The 20,361-nt window shown below is 39.4% G+C and overlaps 1 long non-coding RNA gene across 2 annotated transcripts in view; it reads left to right on the plus strand.

Annotated features, from left to right (window-relative positions):
* Window positions 1–10,057, plus strand: part of LOC123378022 — a 53,262-nt gene extending 43,205 nt beyond the window's left edge. For both annotated transcript variants that reach the window (XR_006582436.1, XR_006582449.1), the window contains one exon: window positions 9,858–10,057. This is a non-coding gene — a long non-coding RNA (uncharacterized LOC123378022). The remainder of the gene's footprint in view (window positions 1–9,857) is intronic.
* The last annotated feature ends 10,304 nt before the right edge of the window (window positions 10,058–20,361 follow it).

A 20,361-nucleotide genomic window follows, 5' to 3' on the forward strand; every position in this document is an offset into this window, starting at 1 on the left:
TTGGGGTAGCTGAAGGAGATTGTGCTAGGCTGGCTCCTCCAGGTGGACCCATGTATTGGCAGTATTCTTTTTAATCTTTTTACTGAGGTGAGATCATGTCTCCTTTCTGCAGACACTTGCCCAGGCCATGCTTGACTATGACCCTGATACTGCTATTGTCCTGGGAGGGGTTTTCAATTGCACTGTAGATTATATGTTAGACAGGAACCATGAGAAGCCAGGGAACTGCATTGTCTCCTGCAGACCTTTGGGTTAATAGATGTTTGGAGGTTCTCAGATTACTGTGGTGCAGTACTCCCTACAAGGACTCACAGTCTAGCATGGAACACTTTTATACCATGAAGACTAATGTGAATATGTTTTTTTGGTCTTCCATGTCTCCCACTCACTTGTCGGATCATCATTATGTCTCTGTCAGTGTGTCTCTCCCTCTTCCCACCCATGTTTTCCACTGGTGTTTTAACATCAAATTATTACAGGACTTGAATTTTACCCAGATGTTGCTATGTTTTGGGAGCGTTGGCAGCAGCAATGGCCCCGTATGAATCCCTGAGATAATGGTGGGATGTCAGAAAAGTCCAGATTCAACTGTTCTGCCAGCAGTATACGCAGGCTGCTGCACAATCCATGCATCAGGCCATGAGTGCCATAGAACAAAACATCTTGGGCCTTTCTAGCAAAACTTGATGTGGAAAGCCTGGTACAGATTCACCAAACCTTCACTGAGGTGCTTCTTGGAAGAGAAGGTGCAAGGAGCCCTGATTCAGGCCCATTTTACTCAACTTAATGAAATTGACACTCCCACAAGTTCTTTTTCACATTGGAGAAAAAGTCTGTGGACCATCTGCAGATTATTTGACTGACCCTGCTGAGATCCAGTAAGCAGCTATTTCTTTTTTATAGCACTCTGTACTTTCCTAAAGCCTGGAAATGGAGGAGCTGCACCAGGAAGTACCCTGTCTGACTGGTGAGGAACAGCTGTGCCTGGATACTCACTGTCACCGCAGGAATTCTCTGTTGCAGTCCAGCAGGTCTCTAAGTGCCAGGCCCCAGGTATCAATGGGCTGCCATCTGAATTTTACAGACATTTCTGGCATCTTACCGGTCCTGACTTTTTTTCAAGTGTTGCTAGTGCATATCCAGGAGAAAGAGCTGCCCCCGTGAAAAACAGGGGACTTCTGTGACTTACAGAACTGGAGACCTTTTTCTCTCCTTTGTTCTCCTTATAAGATTTTATCTGGGCTTTAGCTAACTGACTGAAGGACTGTATGGACTCTTTGATACACCCTAAGCAAACATATTGTACTCCTGTACTTTTGATACTTTGTTTTTACTGTTAGCAAATTTTGTAATCTGAATGTGGGACTTATCTCAATAGACCAAGAGAAAGCCCTTGATAGTGTTAACCATGGTTTTCTTTTAGAAACATCAGAAGCTTTTGGGATTGGGCCAGTGTTCTCTTCATATATTTCTTTATTGTACCATAACATTTTTAGTGTCCTGAAGATTAATGGAGGCCGTAGCTGCTGCTTCCCATTTCGCAGAAGCATTCATCAGTGGTGTCTTCTGTCTGGGATGCTGTATTCTCTTTGTTTGGAGTCATTCCTGCACCTCCTCAGAAGCCTAGCCTTTCTGTGCCAGGGGTGGCGCATGCTTTCCAGTTCATCAGCCAGCCTATGCCAATGATATCTCAGTCTTTAAAACATCTGACAGTGACGTTCTGGCACTTTGTACTTGTTTACAGGTGCATTAACAGGCATCTTCTGCCCGCATTAACTCGGCTAAGAGCAATTTGATCTTACTGGGCTCTTGGCAGTGTAGCTGTCCACCTCTGTTGCCCCAACAATTGCAATGTGGCTCCTCTGGGATTAAGGTTTTGGGGAGGTCATTCTGGATCTGAACAACATATGGACATAAGGAACTGGGAGGGGCCAAGGAGAGAGTGTAAGGCTGCCTGCAGAAATGGCTCCTTCCCAGACTCTCCTTGGGAGGACAGGTTTTGATTGTCAACAACCTTGTGGCCTCAATATTGTGGCATCAGTTGTGCGCCTGGGCCCTCCCTTGGGCCTTTTAGACCAGATTCAAAGGCATAATAACAATTTTTTGAATACTTACTACTGGTTGCACCCTGCTTTGCTGTTCCTGCTATTAGATGAAGGAGGCCGGGGCTCATTGATTTAATCAGCAGGGTGGCAGCATTTCATCTCGAGTCTATTCGGTGGTTGCAACACTGACTCTCTGCTGGCCTGGAAGTCCCTTGCTTTTGTCTCCTCCATCATGCGGGGCTGGGGGGGATGGGCTTTGCTGTCACCTATTTTTGTTTGTCATTTGGTCGATTACAGAGTCTAACTTTGCTTCCATTCTATAATGATCTTTTTAACACCTCGAGACTCCTGCAAAGAGTGTAGCCGGACGGGCATTTTCCAGTTTATGGCTCTTGGAAGAGCTGCTGTTTTGTAACTCACTTTTTCCCACTGAAGCTCTCTCCTACAGGAGCCTGTTTTCTGTCTTTACTCAGGCTGTGTTGGCCAAGCTGTCCCACCTGATTGTCCCAAGTTTTTCAAGCTGCAAGTCCACAACAACTCTTGTTATTCAGACTAGAATCGTGTGCATTTTCTGGATAAAGTCCTCGCTGAATTCCAGGCTGTGCTCCTTCAGGAGGCTACTCAGTATTTGCAGAAAATGTTTGCAGGGATTGTTTTTCCAGAGGTGAATCCTGTGTTCCCCTCACTTGCTGTCTCCTTGTTTGTGGATGAGATCCTTGTGCAACCAGGCAGATTGTGGTCTTGAAAGGGTTTGGTGAATGTTCCTTTTGAAACCATGACCAAGAAGCCATGGTATGTGTGTCAAGGTGTGGCATTATGCCACCCTCTCTGATACAGCCTGGAGGATGCTTCTGTCCGTGGAAGACTCTATGTCCCGGCTTGGAGGACACTGTACAAACCTCCTCTTCCTAAACACTCCAGTGACTTTCAGTGGAGGATTGTACATGGCATCATAGCAACCAGGTGGTTTGTGTACTGTTTTACTTTGGAGGTGTCTGTGCAGTGCCCCTTCTCTCCGGCTTCAGATCCAGTGTTACATTGTTTTCTACACTGCCCCCATTTGATTCTTCTTTTCGATTTTTTGCAGCAGCCTTTCAGCCATTTGGGATTGGTTTTCTCCAACCCCCTGTTTGTTCCTGGAGTGAGATACAGTGCTCGCATTTGACTGCTTTCCTGCCTGGATAACTTTTGCTGAGTCAGGAAAATTTAGCTCTTTTGAAATCCCACCAAAACAGAATGGCCAGGGCAAAGCAGTATCATATGCTAGAGCTTTTCTACACACTGATTATAGCCCATCTCTAGACTGATTACACCTTTTATAAATTGACTTGTAACCTGGATACTTCTCAGTTGACCTGGTGTGTTAACAATATTTTGGGTGACCTTGGTGATAATGATGCTTTAGTGAGACATATTTCATGTTTGTTTAAAATGTGCTTTGCTTTATTTTATTAATATCTTTTTGTATATACATGGTAATGTTATAACTTTCTAAATCATTCTTAATGCGCTTTTCTGTGAATAAAGGTGTTTTTGATGTCATGTCTCTCTGGCTCTGATCCAGTGACTATTTAAGTTTTCCACAGTGGACAAATCATAGAGTGAGAGAACAAGACTGACTCTGAGTCTGTAGCCCAGTGGTGCGGGCACACTCCTGGCAGGAGGGAGACTCAGGGGTCAGTCCTCCTGCACCAATCACTCTTTCATTATTTAGCCACAATGGAACAGCTTCCAGCTTCAACAGGAGAGCTTGAGGGAGGCCTCCATCAGAATATCCCACAGCTCAGTGACTAAAGCAGTCTCCTAAGAGGTGGGAGACTCTTCTTCAAAACCTTTCTCCCTCTCTGGAAAAGAGCAGGGAATTGCAACTGAGTCTCTCACATCTCAGGCAAGTGCTTTCACCACCTGAGCTAAAAGTTCTAAGGTGGGTATCTCCTCCCCCATCCGTTTTGTGAGGAGCAAGGCAGGACCAAGAAACAGTTTAGGCACCTATGCCACATGACCTCAGGAGTCAGGTTCCCATTTGTGGATCACTAAGCAGAGATAGACTGCTCCCTGCAGCCCAGACATATGCACCTATCTCTGGGAGAAGGGCATGGCTTAGGTCACACTGCTCTCATAGCATCTCCCAGAGGCTAGCTTAGGCTTCTCAATCCCAGTCTAAGGCGCTTAAGTGCCTAAATCAGGCTTTGTGGATTGCAGTGTTGTTCCTGTGCTTTTCTTGGTCCTTAAATGTTAGGTGTTGCAACCCCGACCATTGCAAGATCTAAGTCTCCTGGTGGCTCCAGGCATTAGCTTCTCTATGCCTCTGTTCTGCATCTGGAAACAGGGATAGTTACATTTCCCTACCTCACAGGGGTGTTGTGAGGATAAATACATTTACCCTTGTGAGTTGCTCAGATACTAAGGTGATGGGAGCTGTTAGGGGGCTTATTCCTTCACCCTCTCACTTCCCTGGTCCTTCTCGCATGAACAGAGAGCCACAATACCTGAAGTCCGAAGGTGCAAACAATTCAATGTTTATTGGGGTGAACTTCCAGCAAACATGATTCCAGTTTCCTTCCTTAGTGTCCCCCTTCCCAGCTCTGACACCACAGAGCCTTGCCTGTGTCCCTGTTCCTGTTCCCATCCCCTGTTCCCATTTTCCCCTTTAGCAAGACATGATTTTGATTCCCCCATCCCCGGTCCCTTTTCCCACCCACCCCCCACTTACTTCCTGATCGACTGCAGACTATATAGTAAAACCTGAATTTTGCTTAGCTATACCTTAACCAATCACTTTACTGAAATTTAACTAACCAATCCTAACATACTGTAAAATGGTTATTTAACCAATTATACCCCACCACCTTAATTGGTTTAAACCCAACAAAATTAATTATACAGCAGACAGAAACAATCACAGAACCAGACAGAGACCATGCAAATAAACATACAAAACAATACAGAAGTGAGGATTTCACAACTACATCTATACAGACATAAGGGTTTTCCAGCTGTGTCTATTGATAAGTGAGTTCTTGCCAGACAGGATGCTATTAAACTAAGTTTCCTTTTACATCTTCTAGGCTCTTCCCTTTCTCTGGAGGTGATAGGAATATCAGGACAGTCACAGAATTGTATTCCTAATAGCCCAATAGCACCTTATTTCAATGTGACTAGTTTGGAATGTGAGGATGTGACCATACACTTCCCAGCTTATGGCTGCCTAACTACATCTTAGCTGACGGCCTTAGCCTGTAACAGTAAGAGGACATTTCACAGACAGACAGTGATTTTGATTCTTTCTTTTATACCTCTATAACTAGCTAAGTGATAAGAATTCACGTAAATTCTTAAAGTATAGGCCTTTTGCAGACAGGCCTGAATATCTATATCCTAACAGGAGCCATAAAAGCAATTAAGATAAATAGATTTCATAGAATCATAGACTTTAAGGTCAGAAGGGACCATTATGATCATCTAGTCTGACCTCCTGCACAATGCAGGCTACAGAATCTGACTCACCCACTCCTGTATCAAACCTGTGTCTGAGCCATTGAAGTCCTCAAATCATGGTTTAAAAGACTTCAAGGTGCAGAGAACCTTCCATATTAAACTCCATAGAGTAATTCAATGTTTGATTAAATATATGAATATTTTTTTACTTTCCCAGCTCAATTTAGAAGGCAGTCCCACCTAGTCACCTCTCTAAATAAAAAATAACACTGTTTTACATTATTCTGAATTTAAACCAAGGTCCTCTAGATCCAGTGCTTTCAATTACCTCATACTGATGAAGCTGAATTTTATAACAACCTTTAGCTTGTTTAAATACTCCAGTGAGAATTAAATTCCCTATATACAGGCTCAGATGGGTCTAAAATTTCTCAATATACAAGAACTACCCATATACCTGTGAAACAATTCAGAAGACTTTTGTTTTGACACTAATCTCAGAAATATTATACTGGGACACTAGCACCACGTTGGTTACAGTTGGGACTAGTTTTCTGTTGATTTTTCTCAGTGCTCTAAAATCCACATGTTGACTTAGATTACCTTTGAAAATTGTTGGGACTTATGGGGATCTGGGATAAGGCTAGAGGTCCAAAACCGAGGGTTGTTTGAGCAAGAGGCTCCCAAGATACAAACCCACCCAAAAAAATCACACGACAACACTTTACAACTCTTATTTTTTGCACACATCTGGGGCTCAAACTATGGCTCTGATCTATCCCATGTTGATTTCAGGATCTCAGCTAGTGTATTTGAATCATAAATTCAAGAAATAAAGCAACTGTATTACTTTCAAAAGGAGTTTGAGTTTCTATTCTAATTTCATTTTACATGCTAAATAGTATAATTCCTGCTTCAGTATTACTTCCAAGAAAAAAAAGCACTGCAGAGTTAATTTGCTGCACTATATAGTTTGGGATTAAGCTCTCTGCATAATACAATCATTTGTGTTGGTTTTCACACCCTAATAATTACTGAGCAACCTGCCACTGTTAAACATAATTATTGCCAAAAGTCCTCTTCTTGTGGTAACCAAATAATAGTTACTCTATACAAGTTAAAGTTCCACAGAGGTATACTCAAAATTTGCCATGAAGTACAGAATTTTTTGTGAGCACTTTGGGTCACAGGCATCTTCCTAGATTGCTGTACAGTTCCTACAAAAATTAAAGTGCTGATGTAATATCAATAAAAATGATGATAATGATGAAAATATTGCTCCATATTTTGTATTTAGGAAAGAAAGCCGTTCAAAAAATGTGATGGGCGTGGGGAGGTGACTGAACCTTTGAACTGAATTTCCTTAGCAATAAGAAAGAGAAAACAAAGGAAAAGTAGCAAGTTCTTAGCAGCTGGAAAAGAAAGGGGGGAGGGGGGGCAGACAGTTGCAAAACAGCCAAACAGAACAGTTTGGTTCTGCCAAATTTAAAGGGCCAGCCTTAGAGAGGCATGCTGGGGCAAAAGATCCCATAAAACAGTAAGTACAACAGGAGTTGTCAGCCCAGTAATTAATCATAAGGCAAACAATGTTCCAGAGCAAAATAAAAATAGAGAGACGTAATCCTAACTAAAGATTCCATAGTTAGAAGCATATTTATGGCCCATATAAAAGTGCAGGTGGTGTGCTGTCTCCAGAATATTACAATAAATGATAAGGAGGCTGGAATTTCTGGTTGATTATAGCTCATGAGGGAATAAACAGCAACAGCAAAAGAAATTTTGATATATTAAGAATCTGTTCAGAGAGCTGGAAAGAGAACTAAAGATAAAACTGACGTGATCTCAGAGATCCTTCAGGTATTAAGTGCAAGCAAACAAAGGCAAAGACTGATATTGGGCACCAGAAAGTGGTGCATAGAGAATAATTCTGGGAAATGAGCAAGCAGTTTAGTTAATCCAGATTTGAAATGGTCAAGGTATTTAATTGTTACAGCACTCCCTAGAATTGACAAGAGAAATACTTACTCTTAACTACTGCAATGCTACTGGATACCAATAATTAAATCCGAATTACATATCTAGGACCAGGACCTCAGCTGTTGTAAATCATGCTGAGGATCTAGCACCTTATCCTTTTTATATTTGTTCTTGATTCAAAAGAAGCAAGGAATTAACTAAAAATATAGGTTCCAATTCTCCTCTCTCACTGCGGAAAATCAGGAGTAACTCCACTGAAGTCAATTACTCCTGATTTTCATCAAACGGGAGAATGGGTTCCTCTTTGCTTCACTGAAGTCAATGCAGTTATATTGGTGACTGCCAGTGTGAGATTAGAGTAAGGTCCAGAGGTTTATTTATCTATTTGTCTAAAGAATAATAAATCCTTAGTGAATGTTTTTATGGCACTGAGATTCTTAAAGAAAAACTGTTACCGAAGTGCAAAGTATTATTGTATTATGATTGCAATGTTCTCTGAAAAGTAACATGAAATTGTCATTTTGAACATCTTCCAAGAGTCCTTTCTTCTTGGATAAGTTTCTCATTTAGGAATAAGAATAACAGTCAAAACATGCTCAGAGCATTACCCCAATTGCACAGCTGCTAATGGACATGTACCAGAAGTGTGGCAGCCATGGCAGACACATAGCCATGACAAATCAGTTTCAAAAATTAGCTGCCTGTTGCTAATTCAAGTCAAGATACCATCTCCAAATTCTTTAATAAAGGGAGACACTGAAAGGAGGAATCAAAAAATTTAAGTGTGAAAATTTGTTTTACAAGAACTGAATTAGAACTATCAACTTCCATAAGATAGAATTTTAGCACTTAGTGATATGTCGACTTGCAATTTGTCTTTCAAAAGGGGGTGAAATATGTCTGCATTTTAAATGTTTAAAGGATTATTCAGGCTGGCATACCTTTGTGTTTTTTCTCTGAACTGAGGTGGCAAAGTCAACAGTAATGTTCTTGGGAGTCATAATAAGGCTGCAATCATCAGGCTGCCCACTTTCAGAGAGGCTACAATTTACCATGTTGACATTCTTACTAGTGGTGTTTCATCTCATGCAGAAAGAACATACTGTCATGTTAGGGTTTGACAGGTCTGAGGAAAAATTGCACTTAGATGGCATCTTGTATGCAAAACACACTGAGATATCTAATCCACTTTTGCAAAGAGCAACAGAAACATTTTTATTACTATTGACAATGCAGTCAGCATAATATGGATTTTCTTTACAGCATTTTGTCTTTAGGAAACTTTTGGGAAGTTTTGAGATTAAAAATGCTGTTTTTCTAATGCCTAGTCAATACAGAGAAATTAAGGACATTGATTTCCAACATCTGAAGGCTCATATTTTCTTGCAATCACTTATTCCTTTCAACATGTTTTGGGAGCAACAGATTGAACCCAAGGAAGCTTTTCTTTATCCTTCCTGAAAGGTTTTCATTATTTAAAACCTTTCATCCACAGGTTTACTGCCAAAAGTCTAAAATGCCATTTCCATTTGTCCTCTTGATTATCTGAGAAAAGTTAAGGAAACTCAAGCTTATTTATTTTGATTCTGGCATCTTATTAGAATGGCACAAGCCATTTTCAGCCTAGGCTGATATAAAAGAATGGCCTTTTCTGCTTTACTCTGTCTTGGAATAGACTAATCCAGCCTATTTCAGCACAGGTTTGATAGGGTTGCTCATTTGATACATTGGGTCACTATACCATGAGGATAAATATGTTGCCCTACTGAATACCATTTTCTCATTCAGATGCTTTGCATGATGTTTCTTCTTTGGTTCTTCAACTAATTGTTTGTCTTCGGTTATCACTGGTGTGATCTCTAGCATCATTTGTTCAATGGGTCTCTGCATTGCTTGTTTTCTGCTTTTGGTTACTGAACATTTCTGCTATTTAGACTGTAGCTGAAAGAACATGTTGGAAATAAAGTAATAATACTTGTCATTTATATACAATGGGCGCCCTTATAATTTGCTAACAAACTTTGCTAATGCAGTATCTAAAGCAATTGTCAAGTGTTTAGGGATGACTACTTTACAAAGTGAGAGGCATTATTATCCCTCCTGATAGTTGGGATAACAGAGGTAAATTAGTAGTAAAGTGACCTGCTTAAAATCGCATAGCAACTTGGTGGCAGACCCAGGAATGGAAGGGACCCAGAGTCAAGAGCATACCCAGTACTGTAATCCACTAGACCAGAGATTCTCCTTTTCACTCACAACAAAAGCCTGCTGTCTGTAATCTGATCCAATTTTCCTGACACTCTTTCATCATTTACTTTCTATGATTAATGACTAGTGACTGTAAAGGCCATTCGTGTAAAGGCATTCGGGTCCCAATTGTTCCCTCTGCTTCAACAGGTGGAGAAGATCCAGCAGGATCCTGCAAAGGGGACTTGGAAGCAGAGGAGCCATCTATAGAATCATCTTTCTTTCCTAAGACATTGCCCTAGCTCTTCCCCCATAGCTCCATGCAGATGAGGTTCTAGAGAGCCAACTCGTCTTGAGCCAAGTGCCAGAAGATTAAGGGCCCAATTGCTCCCCTACTGACATTTGTAGAAACTGAATTTTATTTTTTGTGTCTGTAAGTATTTGCACCAGAAGTGCTTGCACGTTCAATCAAGAAACAATACAATACGGCTTATCTGATCAACCACAATTAGCCAACAATGTTCAGGTAGTGAATACTTGGTGAAGACTATTCATGATCTCAGAAAACTAAAAAAAGTTAGCAATACCAGTATTGAATACATTCTAATAACCTTGAGAAAGTCACAGCCTGCTTGCTGTTATTCCACTTGCAAAAAAAAGGCTAATTTTGCCATATACATTAGTGGTTCTGAGTTATTCACTCAGCAAAACTACCATATGTCATTTTCATAGGGTGCCAGTGCAGTAGTCTACATGTGATCATTACAGTCTAACACTAAAGTACTAATCTACTTTTAAAATTTATTATTATTTAAGTGGTGTCATGCACTATAGTCTATCACACTAACAATGTAACCATAAACTTTCTTCTTAACATGAAGCTGGATAAAACTGCCATTTATTTTTGTTTGTTTGTTTGTTTGTTTGAACAAATATTCATAGGGAAATTAAAATTGACTTATACAAGGAGAAAAAAATCAACAAGCAAACAGTGTTATGTGGGGGAAACAGAATTTTTGAAAACACTTTTGAATATGCTCCCAGGATTTTCCATTAAAATATATATTTTAAAAGACTTGGGGCTTCTTTTTCATCTACATTAATTTACACTATGCCACATAAATGTAATTTACTCCCACATTAGGGCCCCTTTACACTGCCACTGTAAATGACAATCAGGTCTGTAGGGTATATACTGCCTTAGATCTGTGTGTTAAAATCCAATTGCTGTATGGATGAGATGGTATTTGAACTGATCCTACAAAGGGCAGCAGCATGGACTGCCACTAGAGTACTGGACTATTCATCAATCTTATACTGATGGGTTTTCAAACGAGTCCCTCTTTGAGGAAATCCTGTCAGGCTGGTAGCACCCAGTCTGCTTTTTCTCTACTAGTACAAACCCCCATTAGCTATGTAATGATTCACTGATCTTTCCTACCACTGGCAGTTTCCTACCAGATGTTGTTCTTATGTTGCATTCGGTGGTGGTTTCAAATTCCAATGTGGACCAAAGCTAAATCTTGTGGATCCCTAGGAACACAAGGGCTGAAGACCATGCAGAAAGGTGTTCTTCACTCTCCATATTTTGGGGGGTGAGAAAAAAACAGTTTCTGAGTGACACAAACTATTAGAGCAGGTGGACTTTACTGCCTTTATAGCCAATTACAGCATCTGGAAAGGGTTTGTCTCCCTGCAGGAAATGAGGGAAGAGAGACTGTGTGGAGAGATTTCTAGAGAACAGGGAACTTTGTTTTGCCAGGGTTATAACACTCAGGAACACAGACCTGACTTGAAATGGAAAAGAAATAAGTATTTCCTGTCCTGCATTCCATATTCACTTTAACCTCCCTTTGACTCCACAACTGCAGCAAACTGTCAAAGTCCCCGACTAACCCCGTAACAGGCAACAGTCTCATGGCTTGCAAATGCTGGCCAGATTTTCATAGGAGACTAAGAGAGTTAGTTGGATAACAGTGAGTTGTGGATGCCTAACAACTTTGAAAATCCGAGGTGTTGTCTATGCCAACATGGCTCTGAATATTTTATTTCATAGCAATCATAGGTCAAAAGTATAGATATCAATTTCCTTAATACAATTACATGCAAAATAATAAACTATACTGCCACACATTGAGATTGTTGCATGTGTTATCCCAAAGAGAGTCTCTAGCAACTGAAAAAATGGTTAGGATTGGAGTTTCTCATATCTTCCCAACATCCATTACTAGGTGGATCCTTGTGTGCGTTACATGATTAGATCAAAGAGATCTCTCTCAAGTTAGTCTCATGTCAGCCATTGGTTTGTGAAATAAGATTATCTTTGTTTTTCTGCAACTTTGGTTTGCTTGCTCAATATGCAATTGAAATTACACAGTGGTGCTAAACTAGCCAATAATATAAAGGATGGAAAAAATAGATCACACACACAAGCAAACAATGGCAATTTATTTGTCCAGGTTAGTGATAATGAAGAAATAAACTTTTGCATCAGTTCAGCTGGCATTTTGCTTGAGCAAAGACTCCAGGATCTGGCCCTACATAGTGGTGGTAGGCAAGTAACTTTTAGAAACTACACAGCTGTTTCCAATCTGCTGTTTGCCAATAGTGATAATTTTTATCCCCAAAACAGGGCAAGTAGCCATAGCTAACAGGGACATAAACTCTGACAGTTAGAGGTGCTGCTCTTTGAATGATACATTCAGCTATGGCAGATTCTGCTTGTCTCTGCTGGATATCAGGTGGAGGATAATGATCTGATTAATCTTCTCTAAAACAACAGAAGATAATCTCAGTGAGCATGATAAAGCATTGTGTTCTGGCTCCCTTATGTCAGCTATGGCAGCACAAAGGGCTCATAAGGCCCTAGTATCTGGCCACTGGAGAATTCCCTTAGTACACAGGGAATCCCCACATGGCACAGAGCCCCCATAACAGATCTGTACTGCTCCCACTACCACTTCCAACACAGGGGCATTTATAGGGCATGAGCAAGTGCAAGAAGGTTTGTGCTCCAGCTGTTCCTAAGTGCCTGGACAGCCTTGGTGACATAGACAGGTGCAATTTAGAGCACCCCTGAGGCTGTTTTAACCCACACTGGGGGCCAAATTGGTATAAAGCCACCTACACCCTACCCCTTCGGGTCCTGCACCAAAAGGCACCTCAACTGCACCCAAGAATCTGTTCTAGTTTCCTGCTCAACCTTCTTCCTCTCAATAAAATAGATTCTAGTCTCCAAAGGCATGTAAGCTATTACTGGGCACAAAATAGCTACCTCATCAAACTATGCAGTTATTGCATTAGTATAATTAGTACTATTATTGCAAAGTACTTTGAAACATCCAACATAGGAAAACAGCTTTTGATAAAACCAAATTCTATTGTGTGCCATTTTTTGTTCAATTGTTTAACAGAAATGTTCTTGAGATACTTGTATCAAGATAACTATGTTAAACTCAATTGGCACAATTTGGAGTAACAAATGGATGCTGTTTCTTCTAATAGTTTTTAATTTATATTTCCATTATTGCAAATTTTGCACAGATATATCATTTCAAATGACATATTTCATAATTACAAACTCCATACCAAGGTTGCTGGAAAAAAACATACTATTATTCCACATCCCAGCCACTGTCCTGGGATTAATCCAAGAGAGTTTTAAAATCAAATCATTATTATTCTCAGAGATTCAGCTAATATAATACTTTAGAAGTAAATCCAGGTATGGAAAAAGTCAAAACCTGACTGCTTTTATATTTGCTTGACTACATTTCAAATAACTTCTACATAGATTCAGTGTTTAAAGTACAGGTTGGTGATAATCTTGCATTTAAATAATATGAATGATAAACTTATATCTGTATTCTTATGTTGGAAATAGTTTTATTTTCATTACCCAAAGCCAGTTTTATTTCCATTAAAAATAAATCTGGCCCTATGATTTCTTTTAAATAAAATATCCAAAGCTATGTTGATACAAGGGACATTTGCAAGAGGCCACAAGATTTCTGCCTTAGTAGAATTGTCATAAGAGTAAATTATCTTTCTACTATTTCCTCTCCTTTCTGCAGTTTTTGTCAAGAGAATAAATGTATCTTGCACTGCTTTTTGCCCTTGCTATAGTCTGTTACATGAATGAATGATCACCACATTTTTAATGCTTCAATACTGTGCATTTTTATTCCCATGATATTCTCCCTTTTTCTCAATCTTGTGAGAAAAATTATAATAATAAAGAGAAAATAGCAGACCATTTATCCATTCCCTTGACACTCTTAAGACTGTGACCAGAAAAGAAAATGATATGAAAATGATTTGTCCTTACACTAAATATAGTGATGAGGAAAGAAATAAGTTTAAAATGAATCAGTTTCCTGAAGAATATGAACCTTTGGTCCATCTTCAGTGCTCTTGACTGCACTTCTACATGTAGCATTATCATCAATTAAAGCTATAGACAGTAATAAAACATTGACATCTGCAACCCTGATGTGAATTGTTAGGAGTTTCATAGACATTGGGCACGAGTCTGCTTTGGTTACAATAAGGCTGTACAAGGAGTAGAGAGTTGGCCCTATTTTTTTTTTCACAAGAGCACAGGTTTAGAAACTGTACAATCCGCAAGTCCATGGCTCTGAAATCCAAGGATGGGCATGTTTCTGTTCAGTATACAGTAAATGTCACATTTTACACTGCTCTGCTGTCACTGCTCTTAGGACAGATTTGGGAAGGGGGAAGGTGCTTTTTCTGTGGACAAAATTCTTTTGTATTAAAAAAGTATAGTCAAGTCTCATTGTTCATAAAATTGATGTGTTAAAAACATTGTTATTATTTTACAATAACCCCTAGTGCCACCACAAAGATCAATTGATGCTAATGAATATAAATCAGAAGTTAGGAATGATAGAAAATTGATAAGGAAGCCAAGGTATACAATGAGAAACCTATGGCCAGCAGAGTTAAAACACACAAAAAAGGAGTTTTTAAAATATATGAGCAACAAAAAATCCTGATACTGGTATTGGTCCATTCCTTGATGGAAATGGTAGAATTATCAATGATAATGCAGAAAAAGCAGAAGTATTTGGGGAAAAAACAGAAGATATAGTCTCATATGGTAATTATAATACTCTTTCCATTCCACTAGTATCTCAGGAAAACGTTAAACAGAAGCTACTAAAGTCAGACATTTTTAAATCAGCAGGTCCAGATAACTTGCATCCAAGAGTTTTCAAAGACCTGGCTGAGGAGCTTGCTGGAACATTAAGTTGTTTTTCAGTAAGTCTTGGAGCACTGAGGAAGTTCCAGAAGATTGGAAGACAGCTAATGTGACATTGATCCCAGGCAAGAAAATGGGGCAGCTGATACATGTCTCAATTAACAAAAAATCAATGGAGGGTAATATAATTAATGCAAATCAACATAGATTTATGCAAAATAGATCCTGTCAAACTAACTTGATTTTTTATGAGATAAGAAGTTTCATTGATAAAGGTGTAATAGTGTTGACATAACATAGCGGTGTTGCATTTGACTTGGAACCACATGATATTTTGATTAAACAACTAAAATGGTACACAATTAATATGGCACACAAATGCATTAAGAACTGTCTAACTGACAGGTCTCAAAATGTAATTGTAAATGGGGAATCGTCATCAAGCAGGTTTGATTGTAGTGGGGTTCCGCAGGGATTGGGTCTTTTGCTCACCACTATTTAACATTTTTATCAATAACCAGAGAGAAAACAGAAAATCATCCCTGATAAAGTGTGCAGATGACACAAAGATTTGGGGAATGGTAAATAATGAAGAGAACAGGTCACTGATGCAGAACAATCTGGATCATTTGGTAAACTGGGAGCAAGCAAGCAGTATGTGTTTTAATATGGCTAAATATAAACATATATATGTAGAAACAAAGAATGTAGGTCATACTTGCAGGATGAGGGACTCTATCCTTTTTGTGAATAGAATGAACAACAACAACAAAATAAATTTAAAAAAGAATGGTGATCCTTACCATAATCCATCAGAAGAAAGAAACTGTTTGTGTTATCAGAATAATAATGAGAACTTTGTGAAGTGTAGGTGACTATTAATAACTTTGACAACAAAGAGATAAAAGCAGGTAGACTTATTTAATATGGAAAGTATGATATAACTATTAAGAATATGCACATACCAGGGTTGGGGAGTTTCCCCTTTCTAATTATGCAATTGATAGTATGAATAAAGGAAGTAACTTTTATTAAATAATTTTTATTCAGTACAGAAAACTAAAAGCTATGCTCAAAGACAATGCATATCACTTAGCAGTGAAAGAGTTTATACCTACTGCAGGAGGCCAAGATGGTTAGGTGAATTATAAAAACAGTCTTTAAAGGCCAGAACCCTGGAAATCTGTGTTGCACTTTCTGAAATGAGGGAAAGACACTGCAGTTAGAATCTCACATCTGTCTTCTTGAAACCAGTCATGAGCGAATGGTTTGTTTCAGTAAGCATCTTTCTCCAAAATGCTTTGGTATAGAAACTTGGCTGGAAATACATCAAATAAATACTTTCCTATGAGGTTTCAAGAACACGTTGATTCACACATCTGGAACAATACCACAAGATTAGCCAGGTCCTCAAGAAACCAGGCAATGGAGAAGTCATGAAAATGAGTAAAAGAAGAAAGAACTAAGCATTTGAACTCAAAAGAGCAACTCCAAGCACTAAAGATATAGGAGGGAAGAATACCTAGAGAGAACAGGTCTCTATATCCACCAAAAAAATAAAAAGTGATGTCCTTCAGATATTTCTTACTTCTTAGGAGGGAACTGTTACATTTTTATAATGGCAAATACAATACTCTAATAGAGGGAAATTCACCCCTATGCAGAGGGCTTGATCAGGGGCTATACACCCCTAAACCCCCACTTAAGGCCTATCATTGCTGGCTCTGCATAAAGGTAAACTTAATCTTGAGTAGCAAAAAGCAAGGCACATGCCCTAACCTCCTTTCACTGGAGGTACAACAGGAATGAATTTGACCCCAGGATAGTATCTCAAGCAGAATTGAAGCAGGGAAAAACAGGATTACTGGGAAAAGAGGGAAATTATTAAGGTGGTGATGGACTTTAAGAACTTCGCAAGCTATGTTTTTCTCTGAGTTGATTCACTAAAAAACCTACACAAGAGGAAAGTATCTGTATTAACCACATTACGCTGCAACAATTCTAGTATTACAGGCCTGAATGTGATTTACATTAAGGCCAGTTTGTCCTGCTCTGGCAGTGTAAAGGGACCTAAAATGGGTGTAAATTGCATTTTCACATTAAGGCTCCTTTACCCAGACAAAGAGGTCTTAGGCTTTGTCTTCACTGTAGCCTAGCCTCCATCTGGGCAAAGATGAGTCATCTCACTTCAGTTTAACTCAACAGAGCACAACCACAGTGCAGAAGAAGCAGTTGAGTTCCAGGTACCTGCTGTCATACCCTGCATCCACACTGGTGCTATAACCAGTCATGAAAGATGCAATGATATGTGGGTGAAAATCCCCTGATGATTCTTGATGCTACAACTCATTGGGCTGCTCTATACTCACTTTCACAGGGGTCAGCCTTTGTGGGATGACTTGTCTGTCTCCTCTGGGGATTCTGAATGAAAATGGTCTGGGCCCAGGAAATGAATTTCCTTGCAGGACCCAAGCTGGTGTACAGTCACCTCTTTGTGTTCTAATGTCTGGATCCCACTCATCCTAGGCCCCAGGACTGGAAGCTATTTTGGTATGGAAGCAATATTACTTTCGCATACCTCTGAGGAAACTGCCACAAAGGGATGGTGGCCAGTGTTCAAGAGATGACTTTTTGGGTGGAGATGACAGCAGTAGCGGCTTCCTGTTACAAAGAGAAAGAAAAAAATGTTGGCACCATGATGACATAGAAGCATGGACACAGCTAATGCTGGCTTTCATGTCACACCTCCCCTATACAGACCCCCAGCTGTGGATCAGGACCATGAGCATAGAGTGATCGTGATGGAAACATGGGATGACCAGAAGAGTGTCCAGAGCTTTTGTTTGAGGAAAACCACATTCCTGAGCTGTGTGGAGAGCTCATCCTGGCCTTGAAGTTCCAGACGAGAGAAGAAAAAATTATCTAGAAGACTGTTGCTATTGCCTTGTGGAAGCTGGCAACTCCCTATTGTTACAGATCTATTCGTAATCCACTCAGGGTTGGCAAATCCATGGCTGGTTCAGTTGTCATGGAGGTTTGCAAAGCAATTATTGCTCTACTGCAACCCAGAGTGATTACATTGGAAATTATCCCTTAAATAATTGTGGTTTCTGTATGGTGCAGGTGCCTTTGATGGCACATATAGAACCATTATATGCCTACAGTTTGGAACGACTACATTCACAGGAAAGGATACTACTCCATTGTTATGCAGAGCCTTGTAGACTACAGTGGCAGATTCATGGACACTCACATAGGCTGTACCAGCAGAGTGCATTATGCCATGGTGTTCTGCAGATCTGGGATAGTTCTGATATTTCATTCCCTCCTATTGACGCAGGCTTTGTCTACACTCTGCCTCAGTGTGGATTACAGGAGTGTGAACTTCAGAGCACATGGAAGTGTTGTACTCTAACAGCCCCATGTGGGCACTATTGGCATGAACTAAAAAGTACATAGTTCATGTTAACATAGTCCTGATTGAATGAGTTGACCCAGGTTCTAAGCTTAGTTAAAACATATTCCCAGAAAAATAATTACTAGTTACCAGAACTTTACCACTCCCAAAGTGTTGAGTTTATATAAAATCAACCAGACTGAACAACAGGAGAAAATAGGTATGTCAGCTTCCCATCCAATATTGAGTCCAGTTTAAGGTCATGGTTCTAGACTTCAGAGCTCTTAATGGGGCTGGAATTTCTACTGAGTGAAAAATGCTACTTTATTACTTCTCAAAAATGGAGCAACATCAACTGGCAATTATGCTAATGAGAAAACAATACTACATGTTGCCTTAACATGCTGTCCAGCCCTGGGGTATTCTTGGTAGTACCTTTAAGTATTGTGTTTGTGCAAGCTATATTTTGCTAAGGACATGGGTGCAATGCTTTTAATGTTTAAATCTTTTGAACTCATGCAATTCTTTTCTATTACTAAATTGCTACTTTTACCAGTAAATTTCTATAAACAAGTAGTCAATCATAATTAGGAGTTACAAATGAATTGCTGAAAACACTAACAAACCTATGTAACACTGAGCTGGAAAGGGTTAAACAACAAGCAGACTAAGTGACCTAAAGATCAACCTTTAAGAAGATATTAGAGAAATAGTGAAATAATAAACAGGGCCATTTCTTGTAGATAGTTATCAAAGCCATGTAAATAGCCTAAATCCTTTGAAATATAAACCTATATTGTCAGAAAATTAGAAGTAAATACTAATTGTATTTCTCTGGGTTTACCTATATCTGTTAGGCGTTTAACCCTGTGATCTAATAGCGTGTATATGCTAAACTTCGGTTTCTGTCTGTAATATTTCATTACTGTGTTCTATTGATTCAGAGATCAAAAGGGAATGTTAGCAATTAGATTAAACGTGTGGTGTAATGATATCATTGTCTTTATTTTTCACTGAAGTTTGTAGTAAACTAGCTGTGAATCTTGGAATGGTTAATTGCTTTTCTGCTACTCAGTGTAACTAATTACCCGTGTATACATAGGAAATAGGAGGTTTACTTCAAAGCAACAATGTATGTTACCTATTCTTCATCCAAGCAATGCCTGCTATGTTATCTGCTAAGAGGCTATCATAGCCTGCCAGAAATCTATAAAAGAACTCTAGGGCCTGACCCTGTCATCTCAGATCGGCTTAAATTTTGTTAGGGGAAGTTCAAGTCACAAGACTGAGGTCTCCAGTTGTGCCCTGGATTACCTGCTATTTCTCATGGAAGAATTTGAACAAACTCTGCACATGGATTGACTATTGCACTATAACCTATAGACTTGATTCTAGAAGAACCTTTTAAAAAAATCAACTGCTCACCATCTCTGCTATTAAACTGACCTAAGGACTTTATTCATATTTGTATGTATAATGACATTTTAACCATAATAACTCTTCCGTTTCTTTTTTAAATAAATCTTAGATTAGTTAGTAAGAATTGGCTGTAAGCGTGTATTTGAGTAAATCTGAAACATTCATTGACTTGGTGGGTGCTGTGTCCGATATCTTGGGATTGGGAAAACTTTATATATGGTAGATAAGACTTTAAGTAATCCTCACCATATTTGACTTGGCTGCCTGAGTGGGAGCCAAAGGCTGGATTGCTTAAGGGGAATTGTATTTTTTGCTTCTGATTAACCAGTAAGGTATTGTAGAAGCTGTTTTGTTGCTGGCTTGGTGAATCTAATTATTAGAACAAACTACCAGTTTTGGTGATTGTCTGCCCCATTCTTTGCAGTTTGCCCTGATTGAGGAATCTCAGTATGGCCCCTCTAGTAACCTGGGTCACAACCTAAATTCAGTAGTAAATTGATAGAGGTAGCACAGAAAAGATAAATGTGTCTTAAATGAGTTTCGTCACAGCCGATCACAGAGTTAAAAAGCATTAATTCATTCATTGCTTGTCTCACCATGAGGCCAACTGTTAATAAAGGCTAAGTAATGTATCTTTGTGTAGCTTTAAGAGCTCCAGTGAAATGTAATTGCTAGGT

This window comes from Mauremys mutica, chromosome 1, assembly GCF_020497125.1.
Source record: "Mauremys mutica isolate MM-2020 ecotype Southern chromosome 1, ASM2049712v1, whole genome shotgun sequence".
Lineage (NCBI taxonomy): Eukaryota > Metazoa > Chordata > Testudines > Geoemydidae > Mauremys > Mauremys mutica.